Raw genomic sequence first — 12,376 nt, forward strand, 5'->3', positions numbered from 1 at the left:
CTGAGGGTTATACAATGCTGTCAGCTGCAGGGCGCAAGGGAGAAAGATCTCAGATCACAGTTTTACCTTGTGGCCAACTTTAGGGGCAGAAAAACATAGAAAACAAAAACAATTGTGTTGGTTTTCTTTAAGGAAGGACAGGGGATTTTTACATGTTGGTTTCTGCACCCTATTCCTCCAGTAGATCGCCTTGAATTCCAATACAGCTGTGAAACTGCCCGCAACAACAATCTGAAAATTACAAACTGAGGGGGGGCAGCATTAAAAAAGAGAAAGGGGAAAAAAAGAAACTTTTTTTCTGTTTACACAAATAGTTCATCTATGGTCATTGATGTGCAGACAATCTAGCTGCACAGATAATACTTTGCAATTATGCAGCCTCTTTCATTTAAACATGTCAAAGCACTTTACAAACATGAATCTAAGCCCCAAAAACTGCTGTGCAGCAGTTATTACCCCCATTTTACAGCTGGGGAAACAGGGGGCACTGTGAGGTTAGAACACTCAAGGCTTTCAGTCCCGATTCATCTTTGCTTTTCATTTCTTTCTTCCAGTATTTACTTGTATTCTTTTCTTCTAGGCCATTTGGATGATAACTTACATTTAAATTCTATGGGATCCCAAAGAACTGTACAGACTTTATGGGACAAATGCTGGTCACCTTTTTCACAAGAGTAGGTCCACTGAATGAAACCACCGTATTTCCAATTCGGTTCCCGCTGAAGTCAATAGGATATTAGTCATTGACTTCAGTGGGTGCAGATAATGAGGATTTGGCCCTATTTATAAAGGGCCTCTACCTCCCCTCTGCCAATGTACTGAGGCAGCTGCACAGAAATGTAAAAGTAAACAAAACATAAAATAAAAGGAAAGAAAAGCCAGATGATGTGGCAGCAACAGTATTAGAAAACTGGAGGCTCCTATAGTGTATGACACCCAAAACACAACTACTTTCAGATGTCTTTAAAAATCTATTCTATTTCCATGACCATTATCTATCTACAGGTCATTTATCCCCATTGCATTTGAGCTTTTGCAAAATACATCTTAAGGAGTCTTAATGATGACTAGTTCAGGTATAACATTCATACATCCCCAAAATTGATTTTTGTGTAATCTTCAGAAACATTGGGTTAACTTCTCCACAGCCCCATTTTTTCCTCACTTGTCAGGACTACAAGTGACTAAAGTAGAGATGTTGAAATATGTTAAGACAGTGCAGTCAATGGGAATTTTTCCATTGACTTCAATAGGGCAGGATTTCACCCCAGGTAGATTGTAGGAGGAAGCATTAGATATCTCTAACAACAAACAATACAAAGGCTGCTTGTTTTCTCAAGACTTCCAGTCCAGTTTTGTAAACATAATGAGTATAAGTTTTTTTAAACGGCCCTTGATTTTTCCCTGTTGCACATTATAGATCAGGGATTGGCAACCTTTGGCATGCGGCCCATCAGGGAAATCCGCTGGTGGGCTGGGAGGGTTTGTTTACCCGCAGTGTCCGCAGGTTCGGCTGATCGCAGCTCCCACTGGCCGCGGTTCGCTGTTCCAGGCTAATGGGAGCTGTGGGAAGTGGTGACCAGCACATCCCTCGGCCTGCACCGCTTCCTGCAGTCCCCATTGGCCTAGAATGGCGAACCGCGGCCAGTGGGAGCTGCGATCGGCCGAACCTGCGGATGCTGCAGGTAAACAAACCGTCCTGGCCTGCCAGTGGCTTTCCCTGATGGGCCGCGTGTCAAAGGTTGCCGATCCCTGTTATAGATGCTCAGTCTGGAACTTGGGTTCTGAATCCTTGGGAGGAGGAGAGGAATTCAGAACTTGAACTTCAGCCTGAGCTGTAAGGTCTACACAGCTGTTTTCAGCACAGTAGTGCAAGCCCTGCTACCATGAGTCTGCAGACCTAGGCTGGGAGACTGTTTCCCAGATGCAGTGGAGACATACTTACGGAGACCTGCGTCTGGTCTAGTAGGTTCAGGTAAGATGTGGTTAGGCATCTGCCTTTTGGGTGTTCCTCCAGACCTTTATATGCTCTCCCATCACTCATTAGGGCTATTGCATTTGTGAGCTGAAAAGTGTTTTATTGAACCTATTGTTTTAGGCCAGTCAGCTTTGAGGAAAAGCTATAAAAATAATTAGATTTTCTGGTCACGAGGCTTATTTCCTAGTCTATTGTTTATAGCCAAACAGGAAACCAGTGGCATTAGTCACTGGAAGGCTATCAGGTAATTGTGTCAGCTTTATCACTTCCTGAGCTAATGCTTGTAGGAAGTGAATGTAAAAACAATAAAATTTTCAGTGAAGGTCCAATTACCATGTAAAAAATAGAAAACCAATAAGAGTTTAACATTTGACTGCAACCTCAATATAATGTAGCTAACTGGAAATCAACCATAAAAATGGCCATCTGCCAGCCGAATGTATTGACCTATACCATGTAGGTTTTTTGTTTACTTCTGGACATCTCTGGTAATGTACTAAACACTATTAAGTCCCAACTTTGAAAGTATTCCTTTTGTTTTCTCAATTACATATTCTAACATACTAGCAAGCTTCTGTTACCTGAACTTTATAAGAGTGAAAGAATATATGGACTCCTACCAAAAAGCTGGTTTCAAATAACATCCAGACCTAGATAGAGATCAGAATTTGCAAATAGACCCTATCTTTTCAATGAGTAAACCAAAACCCTACACCTGGTTTTCTCCAAACTTTGAAGTATCTGAAATCTAGAGCCGTGTGTGAATTTCACACTATAGGCATGAATAGAAATGAATAATAATTATAAAGATATCTAAGAGTGCCTCTAAAAATTAAATTGAGCAATAGTAATATAGAATGAGAATAGTTACCTTTCTATCATTTCCCGGTGATAATTCTGCACATAGGTATCTGATTCAGGTGGGGACTGGGGCTTAGTATATAAAGTAGAAGTAAACTATTGAATAAGAAACAGATGTGCAGTGTAGAAACACCCACTGATAGCATAATAGCTCTCTCTCATATATATTTGTGTATGTGTGTGTGTGTGTGTGTGTGTGTGTGTACACATTGAGAGGTTAATGGTTGCTACTGACAAGGGACTAGACAGCTGTTTCTGAAGCAGTTCCCTGAGAAAGAGTGGTACCAATCCACTTTGGCACAATATCTGTGCATTGAGAAGTTTACACTCAGTCAATAAAACAGAAATATATATAGTGCAAAGTATACTGCATGCATTTAACTCTTTATGTATATAAATATAAATATAGAGTGAGATGTTATACTTGTAATATAGTTCTGTGAGTGTATTTAGGTTGCAAAGTCAAGCACTCAAAAGTTGGGAAATGCCTTCCAATTTGTTTTCCTTTTTCAGTGAAATTTCACTTCAATAAAGAAGTTCCAATCATTTGTAGAGCTGTTCAGAAAATGGAAAACATTTTTTCACAAACAATTTTCAATAATCTGTTTTCATTTTTCATCACAGTTTTCTTTCTAAAGTCTATAGGCATTTTCTTACCAGCTCTATTGCACACAATTACTCATTTAGAACTTCACAGTGGAAAATACCACAGAACAAAAACTTCTGTTCTAGCAACACAGACTTGACACCAGTTGAGCTGAGAGAGAATCACTCCTAGGCATTATCAGTATAGAACCTTAGACACACAGGTGGGCAGCAAGGCAGTGTGGTACACAACCACTTTAGTCAGTATGTTATAATATATTCAAAAGGGCACAACTGGGTGAAATGCTCTGTATGTTCACTCACCTTGAAGATAACACATATAGAATCATGACTCAGTCATCATCTCTCTTTAGAGCTGATACCAATTGATTTGTCTAATTGCCTATATCCTTGAATGAGAAAGTAGTTTCTACACAGTCCCACCAGTTAAGAAAGGATGGACTTGTTACACATTCTTTCATCTTCTGATAGAGAACCAGAGCACATGGTGAAATCAGGAATCACACTTTGTTTCCATCATGTACATCATTCAGACAACAAACACTGCCCTCAGGGTAGCCACCAGCACTAAAGGCATACCCACAGTCTTGCTTTTAGAAGCAAAGTTAGTATCCAATATGACAGATTTTTTTAAGTCATGCTACAAGTGTGTGTTACAGAACCAGGCTGAACTACTGGTACCAGGACAGTCTCAGACTTGTCCTGATTACCAAAATTTTAGCTCACTGCTTGTTCATAAAGGGATACAGTGGATGATCTGTAATCCAGTTTTTGAAGTAATTTTTACTTAGTACTAATAATCATGTTAGGGAAACCACAATGCAAACTGCATAGGACTAATGTATATCTGGAATTGCATCTTTTAAAGAAAGTTTGTATCAGTTTAGCTCTGCTCTCCATGATACTTAATTAACTACAAAGATTATAGTGAACCTGATCTGACCTACGGTTTTTCATTAAAAACATAACTAATTCATAGTCCCTGTTGGAGACAGGATACTAGACTAGCTGGACCACTGATCTGATCTGGTATGGCTGTTTCCATGTGAATGTTGACTGAGTTTTGCTCTGAGGCATTAGCTTTATTCATACTTCTATCTCAAATAAAAGCTTGACGGGTGTTGAACTCATCTAGATCATAGCTAGATAAAATATTTGTGTCAGCTTGTGCAAAGAGGAACATCTGAGTTTCACTGACTATTAATAATCATTCTATATGTAGTTTTTGTATAGAGTGATCTCAAAATTTAGTGCCAAAATTCTTTGTGATCTTGTTTCCCATGATGCACTTGTAATGTCTAATCAAAAAGGTGAGAAAAAGACAGATGACAATGGATTAATTTTAGCACTACTTTAGTATAGAGCAGCTATGCCCATTACACAGTTATCGACTGTGTACAGCATCAGCTTGTTTTTACAGTTCTGGTAGTGCAGCTGTGACCTGCAACCCTTCGGCTATTCCAGGCTTGAGATCCATCTAGAGTTGGTCTTAGGGATGTGTAAATAATGTGGTCCCACCTGACACACCTTTGCCCACCCACTCCACTTGGGTCCTAAACTATGAGTCTGGGAGGAGTGTCTTCAAGTGAAATTTTTCTTTTCTAAATAGGAAGAAGATGGAAAGGAGGCAAATGGTAGGACCCACATGGAAATGGAGTGGAAAAGTATAATTGAAATGGCACTCCATTAGACAATTCTTGTATTCCTCTAAAACTAAGGGTACGTCTATACTTACCTCCGGGTTCGGCGGTAAGCAATCGATCTTCTGGGATCGATTTATCGCGTCTTGTCTAGACGCGATAAATCGATCCCGGAAGTGCTTGCCATTGACACCGGTACTCCTGCTCCACGAGAGGAGTACGCGGAGTCGACGGGGGAGCCTGCCTGCCATGTGTGGACCCGCGGTAAGTACCTTGTAGTTCGAACTAAGATACTTCGACTTCAGCTACGTTATTCACGTAGCTGAAGTTGCGTATCTTAGTTCGAACTGGGGGGTTAGTGTGGACCAGCCCTAAGAAAGACCATGCCTACCAACCTGCAATACCCTCTCTCATTCCATCTTATCCTCCTAGTCTAGACCTACACCTCTTGCTAGCACTTAAACATACTGTACTCTGTCTTATGCGGTGGCTTTCCAGAGTGCATGAATGTGTACAAGGATGATGTCAGTGCCCCTGCCCTAAAAGAATATTTGAACTTGGATCTAAGGACTTGAGAGTCAAGTGCATTAAGTCTTTATGTCTAGGATGCCTTCAAACTAAAGCTATTCACTTATTATGGTTGGATGGCATCTTTACTTTCACCTATATACCACCATGCACTGCTATAGAAGAATATGAAAAAAACAATAAGTATATTTGGCCAGAGTCTGTTCTTGTTACTTACAATAAGTAGCATCTGACTTCACAAGTAGTCCCATTGAAGTCCCTGGAATTTTAGCTCACTGCTCACTACACTCCTTGTAGAATAAAGTGCCATTCAGCACAAGTAAGGGGAACAGAATTTGGTCCATAATAATTACTATCACTTTCAGGTTGTTTTTAAATGCCCACTTAAATGGTTATACTGAAACATGACTTTAGAAAATAGTGCAGAATAAAATAGTACTGCAGAGGCATTTTTTAAAAAAGCATAAAGAAAAACAACTGCTTCTTGATAAGCTGACAGAAATAATTTCAGTTCAACATTAGTGAACAAAAGCTGAAAGTGAAAGTTGTAGCCATAGGGGTCCAACCAAAGCGAAGCTGCCAAAGACAGTAAAAGTAAGCTCTTATACAAGGGAAAGTAATTTTTCATACTTCTGTGAAATTATGGCTGAGTCTTTCATTGCGGAGTGTTACTGGATTTAAAGTACAGAAAAGGTGCAAAGAAAACCTTTCAGGCTAATGTTACAGTCCATCTGCTGGTACACAGAGTTTATTTTGCTGACTGTTTTATTTGGATAATGTGATTTGTTCAAAATAAGAAACCCAGTATGGTTCAATCTTTAATGATATGGCACAAAGAAAGTGCATTGCTTTACTGTCCATATAAAATTATTACTATGACACCTGGAAGAACTGGCATACTTTAAAGGGGAAAAATGTGTGATTAATTTAGCGCTCATGAAAGTTTGTTCGAGTGACAGCACTAAGGAGCGAAGTTTTTTATCCTCAGAACAGGGTCAGTTCAGATAGCAGCAGCACACACTTCCTTCACTGTTCTTCCAATATACCTCAACCCTGAAACTTAGGGACAAACTCTACAGAGGAGAGGGGAATTGAGTCTTTATGATCCATTCAGCCATTTGCCTCTCTGCTGGCAACTGCTAGTTGTAATGGTATTTCTGTGAAGTGAAAAGCTGTTCAATAGAGACTGGACTGTGACCACTACCTCACACCTCCTATGATGTATTGAGGACCTTCAACTCCTGTTGGCTTCAGTGGAGGTTGAGTGAACTCAGTGTCTTGCAGGACTGAGCCTCTCTCCTCCATGAAAAAACACCACCACCAGAACTAAAAAATCCTGAGTCACTAACATTCTGGGCTGGATTTCCACTGGGGGTTTAGTTGTGAAAGTATTCTTGTATCCCTCACGTCCAGTCACCAAGGAACTTACAACCCTCCTGGGATTTCTAAAACAAGCCCACTATTTAACTACCATTTTCACTTTATATGGCCAGCTTTCCATCTCAATACAGACAACTGACCTTCCTTTCTCTTATCCAGGCAGAGCATTTCCAGCCATCTTGCCAACTATTTCACACCACAATGGTGTGGGTACCCTTCAGTTTTACCCAGATGGAAGTTTGATAACCATCGTAAGAATACATAACACTTACATGTGGTCTTTCATCCACAGATCTCAGAGCACTCAAGAAGCATTAATTAGGTAAGCCACACAACAACTTGGGAGCCAGGGAAGTGTTTTTAATCCTCATTTTTTAGATAAATAAAGTTGAGCCATGGAAAGGTTAGGTGACTTGCCCAAGGTCACACAAGTCAGTGGCAGAGTTGGGAAGGGAAGGCAAGAATGTTTGCTGTTCTAACCACTAGACAAACTGCATCCCTAAATCGGAAAGACTATATGAAATAAAAAGTAGGAACAACCCAGACTCAAATATGCCATGTTCCTCAAATCTCCTCCCTGTTGCTTATATTTCTCAAACACATAGGCTGGCAGTTAAAAAGGCCTAAATTTCCCCTGGCCTTGACAAACACTAATTGGGGTGATCATAACTTGAAACTTGTGCCATTGCCGATGTGATTTTTTTTTTTAAATGAGGGGCTCAATTCTCCTTTAGATCGGTTAGCTAATTGGCCCTCACTGTCCTAACCATGCTCCCCTGTAAAATTAAATAAAAGAAAGCAAACCAAAAACAAAATCTGCTCCTTCCCTTTAGATTGGAGTCTGGAATGCTGGTTATCATTGGGATTGGCCACTTTTTGTTTGAGCCCTCCTTTATCACGGAGATAGAGCTACATGTAAGGCTATCCTCTTCCAAATGGACAGGAATGTTATCAAAATAAACCTGCCCAGAAACCCCTCTCTCCCTCCCTCCACACTAAGTGAAATATTAGACTGCTTTGAAAAAGAAGAGGGGGGGATGCCCTCAATTAGGTTGAGCAAGATTGAGATGGAATTTTATATTTATATGGTATTTTAACTTCAGTGTTGTTATTGAATCCTGCATTCAATTACATTGCAGTTGCACTGTTAATGATCCGCTATGTAAATATACAGTATCATACCACAAACCAAGAGAAAGGTGGTTATCAAGAGGTCACACTGTTTAAAAAAACAGATAAGATGTAGCTTTGGGCCACTTTGACCTAGCCTTCCATATACATTTTTTGTGCATGTTCAGATAGGTTATGATTTCAACACTTTATCCTCACTGCACATTCTCTTTTTCTTTAGTAACCTTCCAGTATACTTTAAGATCTCTTTTGACTACAATACCTAAAAGGCTATATGGTCCATAAAACTGAATACCTCTGAGATTTCCCACTGGAACAGTAGAACAGCTGTCCTGAAAGGATGAGCTATATGTTTTTAATTCCATGTGCAATTTCTGCCACTTTGCTGCAGCACTACACTGTGATGGGGTCTAGATGAAAACTGAATCTTGTGTAACTTAAAAAAAACAATGTGAACTTGAAGACTGAGTGCTAGGAAGCATAAGTATTATGAAGATGAACATTGTACCTTTAAGATGACAGTGGAGTTAGTTTCCTGTCAATCTCCCATGTCCCCTAGGTCAGAGGTTGACCTCTGAGGTTGAGGGAGAGAGAGAGAGAGAGAGAGTAGCCACCTTAAGAACAGCTGTTTCTGGAAGAAACTGCTCCTGTAATACAGATAACTTAAAATAGCAAGTGTTACAAATTAATTCTGTTTGTTGATTATAGACGTGTCTTCAAAGTCACTAATAAGTTTAATAACTCAGATTGAAAAGAGGTACATAACAGAGATAGTGAGAAGAATCCAAGACATGTTTAGTTCCCTATCATTCCAAAACATTTTATAAACCATACTAACTGATTGAAAAGATATGTATAGGAATAATTTCACCCACCACTGAAATGCAGCCACCTCAAGGGTCAAATGTGGCAGCTGTCTAAACATTTATGTAGTGTTGCTATGTGTTGCTAGACAAAGAAATTAAGAAGAATGCCATAGCCATAAGAAACTTCCAGGGGGCTTGTATACAGACAATAATATAGAAATTGAATTGTTTCTAAACATAATGTGTTACCAAGTTTTCCAGAAGTAGCTTGTGGCTCTTTTAATCACCCAACTTTCAAATATTTATTCATAAGATATTTAAAACTATATTTTATTATAATACTTAGGACTGTGGAAGGTTTAATGAAAATACATCCCCCAATTACCATCTATGTTGAATAATCTTCCACCAAACCAACCAAATTTATCCCAAGTGTAACTCTGTTATTTCCAACAGGCTTACACCAATGATAAATCTGTTCCTCTGTTTCAAAATATCAGATCCTGCCTTGTATTTCTGAGGTCAACTTGTGTTTTGTCATTAACGTCAATGGGAGTGGAAGTCAAGTCATCAAGTCATCTAAATGGACTAAATTAAAGGGCAGTACACTTAGACAAAGAGGTTTTTTGTGCAACATAGAATCAATCTTTGTCATTCACTGCAACAGGAAGTCATCAAGGGTAGATTTTAAAAGGAACTGGATCATATTATAATATTTGTGGATATTTAAGCAAAGACTATAACAAGAGGCAATCAAATCTCATGCTTCAGGGTGTAAAATGATCATAATTAGGGATCAGGAAGGAATTTTCTTATGTAAAACATTGTACAATTGTCCAGGTGCAAGAGAGGGATCAGGTATTAGTCAGGGTTGGGGCAGGATGCCAATTATGGTCTGTGATATAGGTTCCTATTAAAACACAGATGTTTGCTTTAATTGCAGGTAACATATAAGAAAATGTTACTGTGCTTCAGCCAAACAGTTTGCATCGTATAAAAGACTGCAGCAGATTGTTAAGAAAATATAGGTTACATTTTAAAATAAATAAAAATAAGAGCAGTGGGATTGTGAGGTGGGTTTTTAGTGTTGTCATAAAGCAAAAATGTGAAACACAGCAATCTCAGAGACAGTTATGTCCCATAACTCAACTTTGTATTCTATCCCACACATGGACCCAGTTTAATATCAGGTAATATTACTAGATTACTAGTCATTTCTGCTTCATAGGGACATCCACCTCATCTTCAAGGCTGTTCTGTCAGCAGGGAAAGAGACACAGTAGATCCAGGGCATAGGTAGCAAAAGGAACATGCTTACTCAGGAAAAACAAGGAAGGAGAAACTTCTTGCTTAGTTCATGGCTGCCCAGAAAGTATTGCCTGGTCTATCATAGAGCCACAAGTAGGCACACACGATGGTCACAAAGGGCCAGGCTCTAAAAGGGACAGACAATCTAAACAGTATGCAGTGAGGGTTCTCAAATTGGAAGTCAGGACCCCTCAGGGGGTTGTGAGGTTATTACGTGAGGGGTCGCGAGCTGTCAGCTTCCTCCCCAAACCCCACTTTGCCTCCAGTATTTATAATGGTGTTATAAAGTGTTTTTAATTGATAACGGGTGGTCACACCCAGAAACTTGCTATGTGAAAGGGGACACCAGTACAAAAGTTTGAGAATCACTGGCATACACAAATAGATTGTGTAAAATTTTGGATTTAGGCTTCTAAATCATGGACATGCTTTTGCAAGTGTTACTCTTTCACTATAACAGCCACTCTCATCATTCAGAGAAGAGCCAGAGGAATGATTAAAGGTTGGGAAAACATCTTTATAGTGAAAGACTCAAGGAGCTCAATCTATTCATCTGATCAAGGAGAAGGTTAAGGGGTGACTTGATCACAATCTATAAGTACTTACACAGAAATTTGATAATAGAGGGCTATTCAATCTAGCACACATAGCTATAACAAGAGCCAATGGCTAAAATTTGAAGTTTGACAAATTCTGACTAGAAAGATGCAAAATTTTAACAGTGAGCTAATTGAATACTGGGACAACTTACCATGGGTTGTTGTAGATTCTCTGTCACTGAAATTTTTTAAATCAATATTGCGTGTTTTCTTTCTAAAAGATATGCTCTCATTCAAGAATAGACTTGAGGCAGGTATTAATACAGGAAGTCCTATGCCCCGTGTGCTGCAGGAGGAGGTCAGACTTGATGATCACAGTGGTTCTTTCAGTCCTTAAAAATCTGTGAAACCTAGCACCATTCTCTCCAAGTTTAACAATTTATCCTTTTCAGTTACTTTTAACAAAAAGGATGAGAAAAAGGCAAAAACACAAAGGGGACAAAACTCATCCCTCACATAAGCCAGACACAAACAAATGCACAACTGAATATTTAGCTGTGCCATCTTATGGCATGGATCCATTACTTGTATGACTTTAAATATTCATTTTCATGTAAAATTTTCCCTAAAATGTAGGAGCCAACCACATCTGATTTAAATTATTATTGCTTTGTTAAAGTCCCCAATAGGGTCCCTTTAAAACTAGAAGAAAGCAGCATACTGTGCGAGTTGGCCCCTTAAGCTCCAAGCAAAGGAGACAAGTCCCCATAAATGGTCAGGTTCTGCACTCCCTACTCATGCTGAATAGCACTTGGCAGGTAGCTCCATTAGTCCCATTGAACTAAGCAGGGTTACTTGCTTGAGTTCCTGCAAGGAACCCACAAAGGGAGAGGCAATTCTCAATTTAGTCCTGAGTGGAGTGCAGGATCTGGTCCAAGAGGTAACTATAACAGGACCGCTTGGAAATAGTGACCATAATATAATAACATTTAACATCCCTGTGGTGGGAAGAACACCTCAACAGCCCAACACTGTGGCATTTAATTTCAGAAAGGGGAACCATGCAAAAATTAGGAGGTTAGTTAAACAGAAATTAAAAGGTACAATGACTAGAATGAAATCCCTGCAAGCTGCATGGACACTTTTCAAAGACACCATAATAGAGGCCCAACTTAAATGTATACCCCAAATTAAAAAACACAGTAAAAGAACTAAAAAAGAGCCACCATGGCTTAACAACCATGTAAAAGAAGCAGTGAGAGATAAAAAGGCATCTTTTAAAAACTGGAAGTAAAATCCTAGTGAGGTAGATAGAAAGGAGCATAAACACTGCCAAATTAAGTGTAAAAATGTAATAAGAAAAGCCAAAAAGGAGTTTGAAGAACAGCTAGCCCAGAACTCAAAAGGTAATAACAAAATGTTTTTTTTAAGTACATCAGAAGCAGGAAGCCTGTTAAACAACCAGTGGGGCCCCTGGACGATCGAGATTAAAAAGGAGCACTTAAAAATGATAAAGTCATTTGCTTCAGTCTTCACGGCTGAGGATGTTAGAAAGATTCCCAAACCTGAGCCATCCTTTGTTAGTAACGAATCTGAGGA

The sequence above is a fragment of the Emys orbicularis genome, chromosome 4, assembly GCF_028017835.1.
Source record: "Emys orbicularis isolate rEmyOrb1 chromosome 4, rEmyOrb1.hap1, whole genome shotgun sequence".
Taxonomy (NCBI): Eukaryota; Metazoa; Chordata; order Testudines; family Emydidae; genus Emys; species Emys orbicularis.